Source organism: Choloepus didactylus, chromosome 10, assembly GCF_015220235.1.
Source record: "Choloepus didactylus isolate mChoDid1 chromosome 10, mChoDid1.pri, whole genome shotgun sequence".
Classification (NCBI taxonomy): Eukaryota; Metazoa; Chordata; class Mammalia; order Pilosa; family Megalonychidae; genus Choloepus; species Choloepus didactylus.
In genome coordinates, this window is record NC_051316.1 from 3,673,035 (window position 1) to 3,696,999 (window position 23,965).

Here is a 23,965-nt window from a genome sequence, read left to right on the forward strand (position 1 = left end):
TATCATTTTAACTGACAGATCCAGAGTATGCTGGCTCCCAGGTCAGGGATATTCCTCATGGCAATGATAATTCCTGGACCAAGCAAGAAACACTATTCAGTGTACACCATCATGCATGTCCTCTGGTATTCTCCATTCCTGTCCCTAATCATCCCTCCTACCCAGTCAACACAAAAAATTTCAGCCTCTCCTCATATCATATGTGGTCTTTATCCCAGGACCACCTTTACTATAACTCAGCATTTAGCCCCAGAATATTTCTGGGAAGCATAATTAGAGCAAGAAATCCCACCACTAACAGCCTAGATCAATCCTCAAGTCTGCAGCGAAAAGTGTAGAGGTCAGACATAATCATCATATACCTACAAAAATCAGCACAGGCCACAAAACCTCAACCATCACCTGCAAACATGGGGATCCCATTCTATTTTCAGACCAAAGGGCAGCCATTGGGGTAGAGCCCTGCTGCTTAGCAACCTGGTGCCTATTGCAAGGTAAGAGTTGGTCAGCCTAATTTGCATATGGGCATTCCAAGCACCAGCCAGAATTCTATGCCACTTTGGAACCTGGGCTGAAACTCTCCTCCACAGGTTTGAGCTGCAGTGAGATTTCTTCCCTGAGGTTTCTTAAGGTGGGATTTCCTTCTGTATATTAGGATTCCTACTTGTAGTAATGGGAGAGATTCAGAAATAGCTGTGTAGTTGCTTGTGCCCATGACAATCAGCAGAGAAGCTCCTATTTGTAAGTGGATATGAGGGATGAGATGTTGTGTAAATGGAACTAGATGAAAAGAGAGGGGAAAAGGAAACCTAGGACAGTGCAGCAATGAACAATTCCCCAAAGAAGATACATGGACTATATGGAGAGTACTGTTTATAATATTAGAAATCATTAATCAAATGCCTTGAAGATAACCCATTAATGCAAACTTGTGCAATGTGGCAAGCAAAGAAGTTATTTCAGATAACTTGCTTTCCTGAAACTTTGCTTTTTTATAAATTGGTGATTTTGGTTTCTTGTCTGTTGTTGTACCTTATAGATAATGTTTAAGATGAATTCAATATAATGAAGGAAAAAATAAAACTTTTCATTTAAAAAGAATCACCATGAGGGCACAATAATTTTCTGTAAATAAAGTCTAAAATTCATAAACTAAATTTCATCAGGAAGAAATTCTGAAAATAAACACAATTTGAGGTATACTCTAAAAGGATGGATCAGCAGTTTTCTAATATGTCAAGATGAAGGAAATAATTGTGATATATTCAGATGGAAGATTATAGATATAACTGTAAAAGAAATGCCACATTTGGTATGAGACTGTACACTATTTTTGTTTTGTGCCTTCAACATTTCTATCATTATTATTACTATTAACATTTTGCTTGGTCAATAGGAAATGTTTGTGTAAATGTTGAGTTGGAGACCAGGCTGCTTCATGAGATATTTGTACTACTATCAGGTTAATTTAATGATGTGTCAATTTTCCTGAGAATACATGAGACTATCTCTGTATTTAACTGAAATACTACAAGAATAATTAAAGAAACTGACACGATTTTAAAAATAAATTTAAAATTTTTAAAGAAAACCTTATTACACAAAGAATAAGAAACAATGTTAAATCAGTGAAAAAAGAAATTGAATTAAAACAGTTCACATGTGTTGGTTTCCCTCCTACTGAAGGCACAGGGTCAGATCAAGTGAGATTACACTGACCTGCTTTCATGGGATATGAGAAGAATGGTCATAGTCAATGCCACTTGGACCTACTCTCTTAGGCTTCAGCAAACTGGGGTATGGAGTTTTGGGGGAAGTCTTCTTACTTTGCTAACCAACATCCTTTCAGATCTGGAAAAAGTATGTGCCACATTTGTGGTTAATCTCCCACAAGTCCAGCATGATGTAAAAGGGGGACATGGGGAGGGCATTCACACTTCCATGTTTATCATTTTAACTGACAGATCCAGGGTATATTGGCTCCCAGGACAGGGATAACCCTCTGGGCAATGATAATTCTTGGACCAAGGAACAAACAATATTCAGTGAACACCATCATGCCTGCCCTCTGGGTGTCTCCATGCCTGTACCCAATCATGTCTCCTACCCACTCAACCCAAAATATTTCAGCCTCTCCACTTATCATGTGTTGTATTCATCACAGGTACACCTTGACTGTCACTCAGCATTTGGGGCCAGGTTGATATTTCTGGCAGGCATAAATAGAGCAATAAATCCCACCACTAAGACAACCATGATCAAATCCTCATGTCCTCTATAATCAGTGGAGAGGGCAGACAACCCAAATTTGTCCAAATTTCCCTAACTTAAAGTGTATTCACTGAGTTCACATGGGCCTGCCTCATGTTAGGCTCTGCTAAGTGAGCACCAGGGATGCTAAGCTGCTTGTCTTAGATCCAGTGGCAATTTCTGTTCAATTGGGAAGATAGGAAGGCACAGGCTTGACCAGGGACACTTTAATCTTCCACCTACCCACACCCAATTGGAATTAGCCCTTGGGAACTCCTGTATAGCAACCTCCAAGGAGAGTCAAAACCTCATCATCCTTTGGGGCTGCAGGTGATCCTCTTTGCTACAGAAATTTCCTCTTATACCTACAAGAAACTGCACAGGCCAAAAAAACTCCTCCATCACCTGCACACTTTGGATCCTATTATATTTTCAGGCCAGGGGGCAGCCATTGGGATAGAGCCCTGTTGCTTAGCATCCTGGTGCCCATTGTGATGTAGGAGAGGGTCAGCATAATTTGGATATATGCATTCCAAGCCCCACCCAGAATTTTATGCTGCTTTGGAACCTGGGTTGACACTGTCTCCTCCACATGTTTGAGGCCCAGTGAGATTTATTCCCTGAGGTTTCTTAAGTTGGGATTTCATGCCCAATATCAGGCACACCAGGTTACAGGGATTTCTATTTGGAGTAAAGAGAAAGATGCAGAAACACTTGGTTTGGTGTGTAGCTGATTGTGCAAACAAGGCTCAGCATAGAAGACTCTATTTGAAAGTGGATATGAGGGAAGCGAAGTCATGTAACTGGAAGTAGATGATAAGAGGGGGAAAAAGGAAACCTAGGACTCTGCACCAATGAAGACTACCCCAGAGAAGATACATGGACTCTATGAAGACTATTGTCTATAATATTAGAAATCTTTAATCAAATGCCTTCCAGAAAATGTTTTAATGCAAACTTGTGCTATGTGGGAAGCAAATAATTTATTTCAGGTTACTTGCTTTCCTGACACTTTTCTTTACTTTATTACAAACAGGTGATTTTTGATACTAGTGTGTTTTTGTACCTAGTAGATAATGTTTAAAGTGAATTCAATACAATGAAAGAAACCAAGGTTAATATTTTCATTTAAAAAAAAAATTCACCATAAGGGCACAATAGTTTTCTGCCAATACAGCCTAAAATTCATAAACTAGATTTCTTCAGGAAGAACTTCTGAGAAGGAACACAATGTGAGGAATACTCTTTAATGCACTGGTTCAGCAGTTATCTAATATGTCCAGAAGAAGGAAATAATTGAGATATATTCAGATGGAAGAGAATAAATATACTTGTAAAAGAAATGCCACATTTGGTATGAGACTGGACACTATTTTTGTTTTGTGCCTTTCTACATTTCTGTCATTATTACTAACATTATGCTTGGATGATAGGGCTTGATTGCATAATTTTGAGGTGGGGTCCAAGCACCTAGATGAGATATTTGTACTACAACCAGGTTAATTTAATTATTGGGGTAATGTTCCTTGAATATATAAGAGAATGTCTCTATTCTTAAGTGAAATACTGCAAGAATAATTAAAGAAACTGAAATTTTTAAACATATATCTAAAATTATTAAAGAAAACCTTATTATACAAGGAATATGAAACAATGTTATATCAGTGAGAAAAATTAAATAAAGACAGTTCCCATGTGTTGGTTTCCCTCCTCATGAAGGCACAGGGTCAGACCAGGGTGAGATTACCCTGACCTGTTTTCATGGAATATGAGAAGAGCTGTCAAAGCCAGTGCCACTTGGGCCTCCTCCCTTGGTCTTCAGCTAATTTGGGAATGGAAAAGTCAGGAAGTCTTCTTCCTTTGCTAACCACCATGCTTTCAGAACTGGAAGAAAATATGTGCCATATTTGTGGTTAATCCCTCCCAAGCCCAGCACCATGAAAAAGGGGGACTTGGGGTAGGCATTCACACTTACATGGGTATCATTTTAACTGACAGAGCCTGGGTATGTTGGTTTCCATGGCAGGGATATCCTTCAGGGCAATGATTAATTCTTGAAGAAGGAACAAATATATTCAGCATACACCATCATGCCTGCACTCTGGGATTCCTCATTCTTGTCCCAATCATGCCTCCTACCCACTCAACACAAAAAATTTCAGCATCTCCACTTATCATGTGTTGTCTTCATCACTGGACCACCTTGACTGTCACTCAACATTTAGGTCCAAAATGAGATTTCTGGCAAGGTTAAATAGAGCAAGAAATCCCACCACTAAAACAGCCATGAGCCTATCCTCATGTCCACTATAAACAGTTGAGAGGGCAGCCATCTCAACGTTGTCCAAATTTCCCTGACTTAATGTGGGTTCAATGACTCCTCATGGGCATGCTACATGGTAGGCACTGCTAAGTGAGCACCAGGGATGCTAAGTTGCTTGTCTTATATCCAGCAGTAATTTCTTTGCCATTGGAAAATAAAAGTCAGGCCCAAACTTGGCCAGGAGCAGTTTATTAAAATTCCCCTTACCCCAACCCCAATTTGTATTTGCCCTTGGGCATTCCTGTAGGGCTTCCTCCATGGACAGTGAAACCATAACCACATTTTGGGGATGCAGATGATCTTTTGGCTGAAGAATTATCCTCATATACCTACAACAAACTGCACAGGCCACACCTCCACCATCACCTGCACATTGGGGATCCCATTATATTTTCAGACTACAGGCATCCATTGGGAAAGAGCCCTGTTGCTTAGCAACCTGATGCCTATTGCAAGATAGGAGATGGTCAGCCTAAATTGCATATGCGCATTCAAAGCACTCACCAGAATTCTCTGCCACTTTGGAATCTGGGGTGACACTGTCTCCTCCACAGGTTTGAGCCCCAGTGAGATTTCTTCCCTGAGGTGTCATAAATTGGGATTTCCTGCTGTGGTTTAGGCACACCAGGGTACAGGGATTCCTATTTGTAGTAATGGGAAACATTCAGAAACAGTTGTTGTGGTGTGTAGCTGCTTGTGCACACAAAGCTCAACAGAAAAGCCTCTATTTGAAAGTGGATATGACTGATGAGAAAGCATTTAACTGGAACTAGATGACAAGATAGGGAAAAAGGAAAACTACAACTGTGCAGCAATGAAAATACCCCAAGGAAGATACATGGACTGTATGAAGAGTACTGTTTATAATATTAGAAATCTTTAATCAAATGCCTTTAAGATAACCCATTAATGCAAACTTGTGCAATGCAGGAAGCAAAGAAGTTATTTCAGGTTATTTGCTTTCCAGAAAGTTTGCTTTGCTTTGTTATAAAGTGGTGTTTTTTGATGGTTGTGTGTTGTTGTAGCTTACAGATAATGTTTAAAGTGAATTCAGTACAACAAAAGGACAAAAATTAAACTTTTCATTAAAAAAAATCACCATGAGTGCACAATAATTTTCTAACAATACAGCCTAAAATTCATAAACCCAATTTAATCAGGAAGAACCTCTGAAAAGAAACACAACTTGATTAATATTCTTTAAAAGGATGGTTCAGCAGTTTTCTAATATGTCCAGATGAAGGAAATAATTGAGATATATTCAGATGAAAGACAACAAATATACCTGTAAAAGAAATACCATGTTTTGCATGAGACTGTACACTATTTTTGTTTTGTGCCTTTCTACATATCAACTGTTACTATTAACATTTTGCTTGTTTGATAGGATATGTTTGCATAATTTTTGAAGTGGGGACCAGGCACCTAGATGAGATATTTGTACTACAACCAGGTTAATTTAATGACTGTTGTAATGTTCCTCTGAATACATAAGAGAATGTCTCTGTTCTTATTGAGATACTACAATAGTAATTAAAGAATCTGACATTTTTAAACACATCTTTAAAACTGTTAAACAAAACCTTATAATACAAGGAATATGAAACTGATAAATCAGTGAAAAAGCAAATTAAATAAAGACAGTTCACATGTGTTGGTTTCCGTCCATATGAAGGCACAGGGTCAGATCATGGAGAGATTAAACTGACCTGCTTCCATAGGATATGGGAAGAATTGTCAAAGTCAGTGCCACTTGGACCTACTTCCTTGGGCTTCAGCAAATTTGGGAATGGAGAGGTTGGGGAATTCTTCTTCCTTTGCTTAAACTTGCTTTCAGATCTGGAACAAAATATATGCCATATTTGTAGTTAATCTCTTTCAAGCCCAGCACCATGTAAAAAGGATACTTGGGGTGGGCATTTCCATTTACATGTGTATCATTCTAACTGACAGAGCCAGAATATGTTGGCTCCCATGACAGTGATATCTCTCAGGGCAATGATAATTCCTCGACCAAGGAACAAACCATTTTCATTGTGCACCATCATGCATTCTCTCTGGTATTGTCCATCCCTGTCTCCAAGCATGCCTCCAAACCACAGAATGCAAAAAATAGTGCCTCTACATATATCATGTGTTCTCTGCATCACAGGTCCTCCTTAACTGTCAATCAGAATTTAGGCCCAGAATGAGATTTCTGGCAAGCATAAATAGAGCAAGAAATCCCACCACTAAACAGTCATGGGTCAATCCTTATCTCAGCTATAAGGATTGGACAGGGCAGACATCTCAAGTTGTCCAAATTTCCCTGAATTTAAGTGGGTTCACTGACTGAACATGGGCCTGTCTGATAGTAGACTATGCTAAGTGAGCACCTGGGATGCTAAGCTGCTTCCCACAGATCCAGTGGTTATTTATGTGCTATTGGAGAAAAAAGCAGGCCCAAGCTTATCCAGGTGCACTTTATTTAAGTTCCTCATTCCCAACATCCAACTGGAATTTCCCCTTGGACATGTGTGTAGGACTTCCTCCAGGGAGAGTCAAACATTTACCATCCTTCTGGCAATACAGGTGATCCTCTTGGCTTCAGAATCATCCACACATACCTACTACAAGCTGCACAGGCCACAACACTTCCATCTTCATCTGAAAACTTGGGAATTCCACATATTTTCATACAACAGGGCAGCCATAGGGATAGAGCCCTGCTGCTTAGAATCCTGGTGCCTATTGTGAGGTAGGAGAGGTTTAGCCTAATTTGTATATGCACATTCCATGCACCTGTGAAAATTCTATGCCGTTTGGGACCTGTGCTGACAGTGACTCCTCCACACATTTGAACACCAGTGAGATTTCTTCCCTGAGGTTTTTTAAGTCGGGTTTTCCTGCTGTATATTAGGCACACCAGGGTACAGGGATTCATATTCAGAATAATGGGAAGGATTCAAAAATAGTTGGTGTGGTGTGTAGCTGCTTGTGCACACAAGCCTCCACAGAGAAGCCTCTATTTTAAAGTGGATATGAGGGATGTGAAGTCATGTAACTGGAACTAGATGACAAGAGGGGGAAAAGCAAACATAGGACAATGCAGCAATGAACAATACCCCAAGGAATATACATGGAGTGTATGAAGAGTAAAATACATAATGTTAGAAATCTTTAAACAAATTCCTTGAAGATAACTGATTAATGCAAACTTGTGCAATGTGGAATGCAAGTAAGTTATTTCAAGTTACTTGGTTTCCTGAAATTTTCTTTGCTTTATTATAAAGTGGTTATTTTTAATACTTGTGTGTCATTGTACATTTTAATGTTTAAAGTGAATTCAGTGCAATGAAAGAAACAAAAATTAAACTTTTCTTTTAAAAAAAATCACCATGAGGGCACAATAATATTTTGCCAATACAGCCTAAAATTCATAAACTCATTTTCAACAGGAAAAACCTATGAAAAGAAACACAGTTTGAGGCATATTCTTTAAATGAATGGTTCAGCAGTTTTCTTATATGTCCAGATAAAGGAAATTATTTAGATATATTCAGATGTAAGAGGATAAATATACCTGTAAAGGAAATGCCATGTCTGGTATGGGACTGGAAATTATTTTTCTTTTGTGCTTTTCTAAATTTCTATCATGATTATTATTATCACTTTGCTTGATTGATAGGACATGATTGCATAATTTTTGAGGTTGGGACCAGGCACCTAGATGAGATATTTTTACTGCAACCAGATTAATTTAATGAATGTGGTAATGTTCCTGTGAATACATAATAGAATGACTCTGTTCTCAAGAGAAATAGTACAAGAATAATTAAAGAAACTGACATTTTTCAAATATATATTTAAAATTGTTAAAATCTTATACAAGGAATATAAAACAATGTTAAATTGGTGGAAATGGAAATTAAATAAAGACAGTTCACAGGTGTCAGTTTCCTGCCGCATGAAGCACAGGGTCAGATAAAGTAAGGAAGGGAGTTGGGAATAGAATATGAGGTGCTGTAGATATAACCAATCATAAACTGCTTAAAATGGGCTTTTACAATTTGTTTTCTACTCTGATTAGATTCAGAGGCACCAATGACTCTATTTCCAATAATCAAGAGGGCACTGACAGTCTATGGCAGGAGTTGGCAAAGGAAATACGCAAAATAGCACCATTTGACTCTCCTAATTGTGCTCTAGTATGAAGTGAGGCTCTGTGTGACAGTGTTTTCGACACTTTCACGGAGTTTTTCAGTATTAAGAGGTATAATGATGTTGGCTGGCTGCTCTTAGATACTTTGGATACAGTTGTAAGAGAAAGGGATGAGCTAAAGGCTTCAAATTCAAAACTTGAACACCGTATGACAGATGTAAAGGGTTCCATCTGTGCCCTGAAAGAAAATCTTATTTCCTGTGCCCTCAGACTGGAGGTTTCTGAAAATCAGATGCAGTCTCTCATTGTGTGAGTAGCACATTTACAGCATAAACTAAAATCTCAACCTCTCAGGGTGTCTGCTGTTAAAGTAAAGGCATTGATTGGAAAAGAATGGGATCCGGAAACTTGGGATGGGGACATATGGATTGATAATAGTGACAGTGAGGACATTGGAACCCTGGATTCTGCTGGGTCATTGTTAGATTTACCTGTAGAGGGCTGTGCTGGGGAAACAGCTTCTCTACCTCCAGTCTGCCCTAAGGAGCCTGCCACCCAACCCCCACCTAAGGAGATTAACCCTTCAATGCCTGCTAATCCTATAATCACCTCCCCTGAGGAAGCAGCCCTCACTCTTTTGTATGGAGAGATTAATCTTGTTTTAAGAGATGAAAATGCAACAGAATGTTCTGAGGTGAATGGCTTGAGAGATAATTCTAACTCTTTTCATGACCCACCCCCACCACCAGTTTTTGCTTCAAGACCTATAACTAGGCTCAAGTCCCAACAAGCCCCAAAGGGTGAGGTACAAAGTGTGACCCATGAGGAAGTACGCTATACTCCAAAAGAACTGTATGAGTTTTCCAACTTATACAGACAGAAACCAGGGGAATATGTGTGGGAATGGATATTGAGAGTGTGAGATAATGGTGGAAGGAATATAAGGTTGGATCAGGCTGAATTTACTAATATGGGCCCACTAAGCAGAGTTTCTGCATTCAATGTCATAGCTCGAGGGGTTACAAAGGGTGTTAAAAGTTTGTTTGGGTGGCTGGCTGAAACATGGATCAAAAGGTGGCTGGCATTACTAGAGGTTGAAATGCCAGACCTGCCCTGGTACAATGCAGAGGAGGGGATTCAAAGGCTTAGAGAGATTGGAATGTTAGAGTGGATTTATCACAGAAGACCTGCTCACACAGCTCTGGAATGTCCAGAGGACACACCTTTTACCAGGACTGTAAGGAATAAATTTGTGAAACTAGCTTCATCATCCCTGAAGAGCTCTGTAGTCACCCTTCTCTGTAGGTCAGATATTGCTATAGGAACTGCTGTCACTGAACTGGAATCCTTAAACACAATGGGGATAATCGGCTTCCAAGTCAGCAGAAGCCAAGTGGCTGCAGTTAATTGCCACAGACAAGGTGGGCATGGCTACCATAACAGAAAACAGGCTCAAAGCAGCAATCAAAATAATATGACTTGCAGAGACTTATGGCATTGGTTAGTGGATCATGGAGTACCAAGTAGAAAAATAGATGGGCAATTGACTAAATTCGTGTTTGAACTATGTAAGCAGAAGAATTCTAGGTCACATGAACAACAGTCTCCCTTGAATTACAAAAACAGAGAGTCATGGCCCCTTTATCAATTTCCAGACTTGAGACAGTTTACAGATCCAGAGCCCCTTATATGAAGGGAAGGCCGGGTACCCTTGAAGAAGGACCCTGTTACACTGCCAAAAATTTATACTGTTAATCTTCCTCCCAGCCTTTTACCAGGATGACTGTGCATTGGGGAAAAGGAAATGATCAGATATTTCTTGGATTATTAGACACTGGGTCAGAAGTGACATTAATTCCCGGAGACTCAAAACATCACTCTGGTCCACCAGTCAGAGTTGGGGCTTATGGAGGTCAGGTGATTGATGGAGTTTTAGCCCAGGTCCATCTCACAGTGGGTCCAGTGGGCCCCTGGACCCATTCTGTGGTTATTTCCCCAGTGCTGGAATGCATAATTGGAATAGACATGCTCAGCAACTGGCAGAATCCTCACATTGGTTCCCTGACTCCTGGTGTGGGGGCTATTATGGTGGGAAAGGCCAATTGGAAGCCACTAGAACTGCCCCTGCCTAGCAAAATAGTGAATCAAAAGCAATGCTGGATTCCTGGAGGGATTGCAGAGATTAATGCCACTCTTAAGGACTTGAAGGATGCAGGGGTGGTGATTCCCACCACATCCCCATTCAACTCTCCTATTTGGCCTGTGCAGAAAACAGATGGGTCTTGGAGGATGACTGTGGATTATCGCAAGCTTAACCAGGTGGTGACTCCAATTGCAGCTGCTGTCCCAGATGTGGTATCATTGCTTGAGCAAATCAACACATCTCCTGGTACCTGGTATGCAGCTATTGATCTGGCAAATGCTTTTTTCTCAATTGCTGTCAGCAAGGACCACCAGAAACAGTTTGCATTCAGCTGGCAAGGCCAGCAGTTTACATTCACTGTGCTACCTCAGGGTTATATAAACTCTCCAGCCCTATGTCATAATATTGTCTGCAGGGATCTTGATCATTTCTCCCTCCCACAAGACATCACACTGGTCCATTATGTTGATGATATCACATTGATTTGACCTAGTGAGCAAGAAGTAGCAACTACTCTAGATTTGTTGGTGAGGTATTTGCATGGCAGAGGATGGGAGATAAATCCAACAAAAATACAGGGGCCTTCCACCTCAGTAAAATTTCTAGGTGTCCAGTGGTGTGGGGCCTGTCGAGATATTCCTTCTAAGGTGAAGGATAAGCTGCTGCATCTGGCCCCTCCTACAACCAAAAAAGAGGCACAATGCTTAGTTGGCCTCTTTGGGTTTTGGAGACAACATATTCCTCATTTAGGTGTGCTACTCTGGCCCATTTACTGAGTGACTAGAAAAGCTTCTAGTTTTGAGTGGGTACCGGAGCAAGATGAGGCTCTGCAACAGGTCCAGGCTGCTGTGCAAGCTGCTCTGCCATTTGGACCATATTATCCAGCTGACCCAATGGTGCTGGAAATGTCAGTGGCAAATAGAGATGCTGTTTAGAGCCTTTGGCAGGCTCCTATAGGAGAATCACAATGCAGGCTCTTAGGATCTTGGAGTAAAGCTTTACCATCCTCTGCAGATAACTACTCTTCATTTGAGAAACAGCTGTTGGCCTGCTACTGGGCCTTAGTACAGACAGAATGCTTAACCATGGGCCACCAAGTTACCATGAGACCTGAGTTACCTATCATGAGCTGGGTGTTGTCTGACCCATCAAGCCATAAAGTTGGTTGTGCACAGCAGCACTCCATCATAAATTGGAAATGGTATATATGAGATAGAGCTCGAGGAGGTCCTGAAGGTACAAGTAACTTAAATGAGGAAGTGGCTCAAATGCCTATGGCCCCCACTCCTTCCACCTTACCTTCTCTTTCCCAGCCCACAGCTATGGCATCTTGGGGAGTTCCTTACAGTCAGTTGACTGAGGAAGAGAAGACTCAGGCCTGGTTTACAGATGGTTTTGCACGATATGCAGGCACCATCCAAAAGTGGACAGCTGCAGCAGTGCAGCCCCTTTCTGGGATATCCCTGAAGGACAGTGGTGAGGGGAAATCCTCCCAGTGGGCAGAACTTTGAGCAGTGCACCTTGTTGTTCACTTTGCTTGGAAGGAGAACTGGCCAGAGGTGTGTCTGTATACTGATTCCTGGGCTGTTGCTAATGGTTTGGCCGGATGGTCAGGGACTTGGAAGGAACATGATTGGAAGATTGGTGACAAAGAAGTCTGGGGAACGGGTATGTGGATAGACCTTTCTGAGTGGGCAAACAACATGAAGATATTTGTGTCCCATGTGAATGCTCACCAGAGGGTGACTTCAGCAGAAGAAGGTTTTAATAACCAAGTGGATAAAATGACCCATTTGGTGTATACCAATCAGCCTCTTTCTGCAGCAACTCCTGTCATTGCCTAATGGGCTCATGAACAAAGTGGCCATGGTGGTAGGGATGGAGGTTATGCATGGGCTCAGCAACATGGACTTCCACTCACCAAGGCTGACCTGGCCACAGCCACTGCTGAGTGTCCAATTTGCCAGCAGCAGAGACCCACACTCAATCCCTGATATGGCACCATTCCTTGGGGTGATCAGCCTGCTACCTGGTGGCAGGTTGATTACATCAGACCACTTCCATCATGGAAAGGGCAGTTATTTGTTCTTGCTGGAATAGACACATACTCCAGATATGGGTTTGCCTTCCCTGCACGACATGCTTCTTCCAAAACTATGATATGTGGACTTACAGAATGCCTCATCCACCATCATGGTATTCCACACAGCATTGCTTCAGACCAAGGAACCCACTTCACAGCAAATGAAGTTAAGGGATGGGCACATGCTCATGGAATTCTGTGGTCTTACCATGTTCCCCATCATCCAGAAGCAGCTGGGTTGACAGAATGGTGGAATGTCCTATTGAAGACTCAATTATGGTGCCAACTAAGTGGCAATACCTTGCAGGGCTGGGGCAGTGTAATCCAGGAGGCTGTGTATGCTCTGAATCGGCGTCCACTCTATGGTGCTGTTTCTCCCATAGCCAGGATTCATGGGTCCAGGAATCAAGGGGTGGAAACAGGAGTGGCACCACTCACTATCACTCCTAGTGATCCACTAGGGAAATTTTTGCTTCCTGTCCCTTCAAGTTTAAGCTCTGCTGGTCTACAAGTCTTGGTTCCAAAAGGAGGAGTGCTTCCACCAGGAAACACAACAATAATCCCATTGAACTGGAAGTTAAGACTGCCACCTGGCTACTTTGGGCTTCTCATGCTTCTGAATCAACAGGCAAGTAAGGGGATTACTGTACTGGCTGGGGTGATTGAGTCTGACTATCAAGCGGAAATAGCACTGCAACTACACAATGGAAGTAAAGAAGAGTTTTCCTGGAATACAGGAGATTCCCTAGGGTGTCTCTAAGTACTACCATGCCTCGTGATTCAAGTCAATGGAAAACTGCAAGAACCCAATCCAGGCAGGACTACCAATGGCCAAGAAACTTCAGGACTGAAGGTTTGGGTCACCCCACCAGGCAAAGAACCACGGCCAGCTGAAGTGCTTGCTGAAGGTAAAGGGAACATGGAATGGGTAGTGGAAGAAGGTCATGATAAATATGAACTACGGCCACATGACCAGTTACAGAAATGAGGACTGATGACATGAATATTTCCTCCTCGTTTTGTTATGATTATGTTTGTATTTGTCTGTAAAGCAAATATTTTTGCTTTCTTCTATGTCTTATCCCCTTATCATTTGGCATAAGCTGTAATGTTCATTTTGAAGGTATGGTTTTAGGTGATGTGTACAACTGCCAAGTTGACAAGGGGTGGACTGTGATGGTTGGGTTCATGTGTCAACTTGGCTGGGTGGCCCAGCTGTCTGGTCGGGTGGGCACTGGCCTGACAGTTCCTGTGAGGATGCTGCGAGGCTGGTTGATAAACTGATGGGCTGGTTCGTTGGATCATCAATTGACTGCAGCTGGCTGATGACTCATCAAGGGGCGTGCTTCCACAATGAGAGAATGCAATTGGCTGGATTTGGTCCGGGCGATCAGTTGGAGGCTTATAAGCCAGACAGTTAGAGAACCTTCACTTCTTCTTCTGCTGCTCAGTGAAGCATTTCCTGGGGAGCTCGTCAAAGTTGCCGGTTCATTTCCTGAGGAGTTCATCAAAGTTGTTGGCTTATTTCCCGAGGAGTTCATTGGACATCTTGCTTGGAGTTGACAGTTTGTTGATGGCTCTGCAGAATTTGGACTCGTGCATGCCCGCAGTTGCATGAGTCACTTTTACAATTTGATAATCAGAGACATCTCTCATTGATTCTGTTTCCAAGGAGAACCCTAACTAATACAAGCTCTTCAAAAAGCTTTTGCTGGTTGAAGAGAAGAGGAACTGAGTGAGCATAAAAAAAAATCTAGATTACATTATTCTAAAATATATTCCAGAATACCTAGTATACATTATTTCTGAATTAATGGTGTCTAAACATATCACTCTAAATCCATCAAAAATTAAGCCTAAGACTGTCACTTTCACAATTTTTCTTTATTATGGATATAATAAGTAAAGATACTGAAAGACTGGATACACTTATCATTGGTGGAATTATATAAAACCTATATTTCCTCTTCAATATAGTCATAATTCCCTCTTCTCAGCAGTCCTACTTTAATATTTTTTTCTTCTTTCAAAACATAGTTGACACACTCTTGCCAATAATTCTTTACAGGATACTCTCTAGGGTTTAAATTGTACAGAAAAGGGGAATTTTAGAAGAAAGATATTTTGAAATGTATGTAGAAAGTTGGATTCAAAATTCTCTCTAAAATTCCTGCATATTTTTACATATATGCACATATACATGGGTGAGAAAGCAAGAGAAAGAGACAGACAGAGAGACAGAGAGAGGGATGATGGATTTGCATATAGCACAGGGATATTTTAAGTATTCTAAATGACCATGAGTGAAATAATTTAAGTGTCAGTCCATGGGTTTCATAGTGAGGATATTTTTTCAGGGAGTCTCAGTAAAAACTCTATGTGCACTGCTTTACATAATATTTTCCTCCATGGATCTGTTTTCCTAAATGATGTTCAATGATTCCAAGTACTGCAGGAATGCATGCATGTGTTAAAATATACCAAAGCTTGCACTAATATCAGGAAACTATTCTAAGTCAAGAGCCTGGTTTCTACAGTTTAATTCTCTAGTTTTTCTACAGTTTTCCTATACAGTTTTAATGCAAAATTCTCTTTCATTCTCTTCATAGTCTTTAACTCATCAGAATTTTCAACAACACAGATAACAGGATAGGATATTCTCAATGTATAAAGAAGTATTTTTAAGATGTATTTTGAACCCAGAATAAATTTATACTTTCACCTATGTTTTTTCTTGAACACACATCAATAAACAGGCAAACTAATTAATTGAAGACTATATTGATTTCCAGTTTTTTATACAGCAGCTTTTCCCTAACACAAACATTTTCAGGGAGGCTGTGGACTTGACTTCAATTAGAAGCATAAGCCTTTTTATACAATATTCTTTACATACAATTTATTTATTTGCTCTTGGCAGAGCTAAGCAGATCTAGAGTCTTTGGGTTCACTTGCTGGTTGAATAAGAAATCTGAGCAAATGCACCTAGTAACAGAAAGTTGGAAGTTACTAAGACACCTAAGGTCAGATGATTGTCCTTGTGATCCTTAGACAAGGGATCTGTACATTACATCATATTGTTACCTCATTGTAAAAAAAAATCCATTGAAAGTAACATGTTTTTAGACTACCATGATTTGATAAGAACATATAGTTTCAACTTATGACCTCCCTCCTCCCAGATACACTACAACCAAATGTCTAAACTCACATAAATATATGTTTTTAAATAAGCAGGTTATTCTTTAATTTCATTAGTTCCTTCAATATGGCAACAGAAAACAGTTCACTTCCTAAACTGTTTATAACAGCAGCCTTAAAGTGTGCTTTGGAATAATTAGGAGAAAGATGAAGCTTTCATATAATAATATCCTATCCTTTGTTCTCATATTCAGATAAAAGCTATTTCTCCTTCAATTTCCCTATTTCCAAACTATTTTTTGAACCCCCAAACAAATACGCTAAGCATAAAATCCACTGAATTTATTAGTCATTAATTCAGGTTATTTTCCCTACATGATTAATATCACTGTAACTTGTGAAAGGTACAGTCCCAAGTGGCACATTGAGAATTAAAGATAATAAGGTGAGGTTCATTGTGATTCCTGTGCTATGTCCCTGGTGTAATTATTAACATCATTATAGAATGAAGCTAAGCTTTCTTTCTTTGGGAGTTGGACTAACTGATTTCTGACATTATAAGAACAAACTACTCTTCTTCATATGACAACCTTCACTTTAAAGGGTCCAAATTGGGACTACAAATAAATTATATGTAACATAGATAAGGTGAGAGAGTTGCATAAATATAAACATGAAGTTGGTGCAAAGATAGGTAAATACCACTTTTTCAGGTGTGCCCAATTCTTTTTGAGGAATGCAAGAAACATCTCTCTAAAGGTTATTAATGTTGCTACTCCCTTCTTGAAAAATTTACAATACTTTCCTTGGAATAAAATTCTACCATCTCTCCTGTTAATCAGAAATCTCTCCATTTGGCTCATATCCAGTTGGCCAACCGTAGAAATTACTACACTGGAAGACAGTATGTTGTTGCACAATAATAACATGTTTTCAGGACAAGAATACCTGAATCAGGCATTTAGCTAGTTAATTTTGATCTATGGGTCTTAGCAACTTGTTCTATTTGTGTCCCTCATTTGGAAATATTTTTGAAATTAGGGTAATAATATGTTTCTTAAAGAGGGTGTATGATCATGTTGCCTAAAACCTGTGAGGTTTTAGGCCATGCTAAATACCTTCAACAGGAGTACATTCCATCTTGAGAAATCATATTTATTCATCCCTAAGGAGCAACTCCCCATCCATTGAAGTATTATCATGAGATTTCAGCCTCCCTCAGGATACAAGTCTAATTCTCCTTCACTTTCTATTTGTACCATATCTGCAGTTTTTTCCACTACTGAAATCTTGGGTCTCTAAAAGGTATCCATTAGTGTAGAAATGAACTCTTTTCAAACTCTTGTTAATGTTGATATTTTGATGTCCTCTCATGAATCACAAATGTTATTCCTTTCATAGAATGGGGAATCATTTCCAGAAGGTTTTCAATATATTTTGCTGAAATCCATCAGAAAAATCACTATCTATAGCAGCTATAATCTCACAAAATGTATTTGTTAAATAATAAGAGTTGAAAATCAAAATTATTCCTAATTCATATGCTGTAGAATGGACGTAGTACTAGCAGGCATGAAAACAACATTAATCTTGTTGTGGGTTTCCATCAGAGCTCTTGGATGTCCAGGTATATTGTCAAAGACCAACGACCAGTAATAATTTATGAGGAATCTTCTTTTCTGAGCAGTATTTCTCAACAGTGGTTTAAAAATATTCAGTAAGCCTTATTGTAAACAGATGTGTTGTCATCCAGGCTTTGTGTTCCATTTATGGAGCACAAGCACAGTAGATTTAGCATCATTATTAAGAGCCCTAAGATATTCCAAATGGTAAAGGAGTATTGGCTTCATCTTAAAATCACCAGTTGCATTAGTCCATAAAAGAGTCAATCCCTTGAAGATTTGAAACAGGGCATTAAATTCTCCTCTCTAGATATGATAGTCCTCAATGGCATCTTCTTCTAATAGAAGGCTGTTTCATCTATGTTGAAAATCTGATGCTTAGTGTAGCCACTTTCATCAAATATCTTAGCTCAATCTTCTGGACTATTCATTGTAGCTTCTACATCAGCACTTGCTATTCCATCATAAAATATTATGTTATGGAGATGGCTTCTTTCCTTATACCTCATGAATCAAACTATTCTGGATTCAAACTTTTCTTCTTCAGCTTCCTCACCTCTCCCAGTCTTCATAGAATTAAAGATAGTTGGGGCCTTTCTTTGGATTAGGATTTGGCTTAAAAGAATGTTGTAGCTGTTTTGATCTTCCATCATGACCACTAAAACCTTTTCCACATCAGCAGTAAAACTTTCCAGCTTTCTTATCATTCATGTGTTCACTGGAGTAGCACTTTTATTTTCCTTCAGGAACTTTTCCTTTACATTCATCACTTGGCTAACTGGTGCAAGTTTTCAGCCTATCATAGTTTGGACACATCATCCTCATTAAGCTTAATCTTTTCTAGATTTTGATGTAAAATAAGAGATGTATTACTGTTCTCTTCACTTGCACATTCAGTTACCATTATATGTGTGGATTTCTCACTAGAAACCATGGAGGCAAGAAGAATTGGTGTGATACATTTAAGATACTGAAAGAGTAAAACAGCCAATTAATAATCCTAAATCTGGCAAAACTCTCCTCAAATATGTGTGAAAAATTAAAAATATTATCTGACAAACTCTCATGAGAGCTTGTGAACAAGATACCTGCTCTATAGCAAATATTAAAAGGAGCAGTACAGACAGATTAAAAAATACAGGAGTGAGAGTTTTGGAACACAATTTTGGATGATGGTAACAGAAAAATGTATGTACACTGAACAAAGATGACTGTGAGAATGGTTGAAAGAGGAAGCTTAGGGGAATGTGGAACACCAGAAGGGAAGAGGGAAGATAAAGTCTGTGACTGCATAACTCAGTGAAGCATACAGTGCTAAAAAATTTTGATAAAATATACAAATATATTTTTCCATGAGGGAGAAGAAATGAATGTCAACCTTGCAAGGTGTTAAAATGGGATGTGTTGGGGAAAAATACAATCAATGCAAACTATAGAGTATAGTTAACAGAAACATTGTATTATGCTTCCTTTAATGTAACAGAAGCAATATGCCAAAGCTAAATGCCTATAAGAGAGGGATAGAAGGGACAGGGTATAAGACTCAGCATTGGTGATATTGTCTGACTCTTACTGCACTTTAGTTTAATCTTATATTTCCTTTTGTTTCTTTTTAGCTGTCTTTTTTTTCTATCTCCCTTTTTCTTTTATCTCTCTACCTTCTTTGACTCTTCGTTTGTGGAAGAAATTGTGATGTCCTTATTTTGATACTGGTGATGGTGGTGAATGCAAAAATACATGATTAAACAGAGAACCATTTATTGTTTACCAAGGATGGAATGGAATGTATGGTGGGTGAACAAAACTGTCTTAAAAAAAGAAGAAAGAAAAACCAAAACAAGATCAGGATGATTAAAAAACTTGAGGGCACTGTATTGAGTGAAATAAGTCAGATGCAAAAGGACACATATTGTTTGGTGTCATTGATATGAACTAATTATAATATGTAATCTCATAGACATGAAATTTAAGTTACAGGATATAGGATGAGGCTAATGAATGGGGAGGGGTTGCATATTATGAAAAGAATGTTTATCTAGGTTGAACTCAAGTGTTTGGAAATGGACAAAGGGGATGGTAGCATGTTATTGTGAGAATAATTAACAGTGCTGAATGGTGTATGCTGGTGGTGGAAAGCAGAAGCTCAGAGTCATGTATGTCACCAGAAGGAAAGTTGGAGGTTGAAATACGGGAATGTATAAAACAGTGAACCTTGTAGTGGACAATGTCCATGATTAACTGTACAAATATTAGCAAACTCTTTCATGAACAAGAACAAATGTACAACAGTATAACTAGAAGTGAAGAGAGGAGTATATAGGGAAAATATACCTATCACAAACTATGTACTACAGTTAGTAGTACTTTAACATTCTTTCATCAAAAGTAGCAAATGTACTAGACCAATACCATGAGTCAAAAATGGAGGGTGTGGTTAGGTGTATGGGAGAATTTCAGTTGTCTTTTTTGTTTTTGTTTCTTTTCTGGAATAATGGATGTACACCTGTATGATGGTACCTTGGGCAATTAATTGTGCCTATTGGATGATTGTATGGATGTGAACAATCTCAATAATATTGAATTAAAAAATTAATTGGCAATACACATGAGAGTTTGTTTACTCCTGTACTCCCAATTCAATTTCACTGGTTGTGCCAGTTAGAATGTATTATGTACCCCAAAACACCATTATCTTTGATGTAATCTTGTGTGAACAGATGTATCAGTGTTGATTAGATTGTAATTCTTTGAGAGTTTCCATAGAGATGTGACCCACCCATCTGTGGGTGATGACTCTAATTGGATAATTTCCATGGAGGTGTGGCCCCACCCATTCAGTGTTTGCCTTGATTCACTTACTAGAGAATTCTATAAGTGCAGACAGAAGGCAAGAGCTTACTACAGCCAAGAAGGCAAAAGCTTACACTTTGAAGTATGCACATGAGCTGAGAGAGGAGCTGCAGTAGAGACAGTTGAAGATGACCATTGAAAGCAGACTCTTGCTCCAGAGAAGCTGAGAGAGGTAAATGCCCAAAGTGTGACTGAGAGTGACATTTTGAAGAGGAGCTGTGGCTTAGAGATGAACATCCTGGGAGAAAGCCATTTTGAAACCAGAACTTGGAGCAGAAGCCAGCCACATGGCTTCCCAGCTAACAAAGGTTTTCCAGATGTCATTGGACATCCTCTAGTGAGGGTACCTGATTGTTGATGATTTACATTAGACACTTTATGGCCTTAAGACTGTAACTGTGTAACCAAATACACCCCCTTTTATAAAAGCCAATCTGTTTCTGGTGTTTTGCATTCTGGCATCATTAGCAAACTAGAACAGATTTTGGTACCAAGAGTGGGTCACTGGTGCTGGTGCCATGTTTACAAATACCAAACATGTTGTAATGGCTTTTTAAATCTTCCAGAATGGGGGAGATTCTGGAAGAACTGTTAGCAGCTTGATAGAAAAGGCCTAAACTGCTTTGAAGTGACTGTGGAAATATGGACTCTAAAGATACTTCTGATAAGACCTTGAGCAGAAATGAAGAATGTGATGTTGCAAACTGGAAGAAAGGCCATCCTTGTTTTAAAGTGGCAGAGAATTTGACAAAATTCAGTCCTGGTGTCAGATGGAAGACAGAGTTTGAAGGTGATGAGCTTTGATACTTGGCTGATGAGATTTTGAAACTAGAAGTAGATATAGCATGGCTTCTACTTGTAGCTTATAGTAAAAGCAAGTGGAGAGAGATAAACTTAGAACTGAACACTTGGGTTCAAAGAAACCAGAAACAGATGGTTTAGAAAATTCTGAGTTTCCATGAGGTGGAATCACAGAAGCCACAGCCCAAGTTGAGGATTTAACCAAATATGGAACACAACTGCCATTCCAGTACAAGCCAAAATTGGAGATGGAGTTATCCAGAAAGGATTTGTGGAAAGCCCTATTGTCTTATGGCTTTGGGCCCTGTGTACTTCATGCAAGGCCAACAGAATTGTTGCAAGATCTTTATAGACAGAGATGCTGCCAGTCTATACTGGAGGAGACAGACAAGGAAAATATTGAAGGAAAAATTTCTTCAAAGGCAGAGCCATTGAGGTTGAGGTCTGGAGTCAAGAGGTCTTGGGCTGGGAGAGTGGAGTGGCCCACACATGTGGAAATGGTGAATTTTCTCCAGAGGTCAAGGGTAGGCCTTCCACTTAGATATTCAGGAAATGTGTTGCCACCTCAGCCATCAAAGAGTGTGGAGCACATTCCCAGGGGACTGGGGAGAGCCTGACTGTCACCCCACTGTTCTGAAGAGGTTGAGCATATGCCCCAGAGATGGAAAAGAATCCAGGTGCTGCCCCAATGTTTGAGGAGGGTGAGGCTGGGACGGTGGACTCTCCTATATATGAATATGTTGGAGCACTCAACCCAGCATTTAGAGAGGAATGGGTTGCTGCAAATGCCCTTAGGAAGGGTTCAACTACCACATTCTCAAGCCCCAAGGATACAACATGATTCTGTTAATGACTTTTACACTTTGAAATCTAAGGGAGTTTGCCCTGTGGGTTTTAGGAACTGTTTTGTTCCTGTTAACTGTTTTCCTTTCAGTTTCTACTGATGGCAGTTGGAATGTTTACCCTATGACTGTCCCTCCTTTTTATATTGGAAGTACATAACTTGTTCTAAGTTTCACAGGTCCACAGCTAGAGGTGAACTATGCCTTAGAGCAAATCATGGCTGTAACTGATTTAATGGGATTTTGTACATAACTATTGTCACTGAAATGATTTAAGTTTTTGTGATATTGTGATGCAATGAACGTATTTTGTATATGAAAACATCATGTTATTTTGGGGTCCAGTGGGTGGAATGTGCTAGTTTGAATGTATTGTGTCCTCCAAAATGACATCATCTTTGATGTAATCTTGTGTGGACAGATGTATCAGTGTTTATTAGATTGTAATTCTTTGAGTGTTTCCATGGAGATGTGACCCACCCAACTGTGGTTGATGACAGTAGTTGGATAATTTCCATGGAGGTGTGACCTCATAATTTCCGTTAAATATGCACCTTGATTCATTTACTAGAGCACCATATAATCTCAGACAGAAGGAGTGAGCTTGCTACAGCCAACAGGGACACTTTGAAGAATGCATATGAGCTGAGAGAGTAGCTGCAGATGAGAGACAGTTGAAGATGGCTGATGAAAGCAGACTCTTGCTACAGAGAAGCTAAGAGAGGGCAAATACCCCAAGTGTGACTGAGAGTGACCTTTGGAAGAGGAGCTGTGACCTAGAGAGGAACATCCTGGGAGAAAGCCATTTTGAAACCAGAAATTGGAGCAGATGCCAACCTCATGTCTTCCCAGCTAACAAAGGTTTTCCAGATGCCATTGACCATCCTCCAGTGAAAGTACCCAATTTTTGATGTGTTACTGTTTTAGTTTGCTAATGCTGCCAGAATGCAAAACACCAGAGATGGATTGGCTTTTATAAAGGGGGTTTATATGGGGGGTTACAGTCTTAAGGCCATAAAGCATCCAAGGCAACACATCAGCAATCAGTTACCTTCACTAGAGGATGGCCAGTGGCATCTGGAAAACTTCTGTTAGCTGAGAAGGCATGTGGCCAGTGTCTGTTCCAAAGTTCTGGTTTCAAAATGGCTTTCTTCCAGGATGTTCCTCTCTGGGCTGCAGTTCCTCAAAAATGTCACACTTAGTTGCACTTGGGGTATTTGTCCTCCCTTAGCTTCTCTGGAGCAAGAGTCTGCTTCCAACAGCCATCTTCAAAATGTCTGTTATCTGCAGCTCCTGTGCTTTCTTCAAAGTGTCCCTCTTGGCTGTAGCTCCTCTTCAAAATGTCATCACAGTTGCACTGATTTCCCTCTGTCCATCAGCTCATTTATATGGCTCTAGTGACTCAACTTAGACCCACCCCAAATGGACAGAGCAACACCTTTGTGGAAATTATCCAGAGTCATCACCCACAGCTGGGTGGGGTGCATTTTAAAGAGACACTCAAAGAATTACCATCTAATCAACACTGATAATGTCTGCCCACACAAGATTACATCAAAGATAATGGCATTTGGGGGCCACAATATATTAAAACTGGCACAGTTACCTTGAACACTTTATGGCCTTAAGACTGCAAATGTGTAACCAAATATATCTCCTTTTATAAAAACCAATCCATTTCTGTTGTTTTGCATTCTGGCAGCAGTAGCAAACTAAAACATTGTTCTATATGTCTACTCTTGTGCCAATATCATTATGTCTTGCTTAAC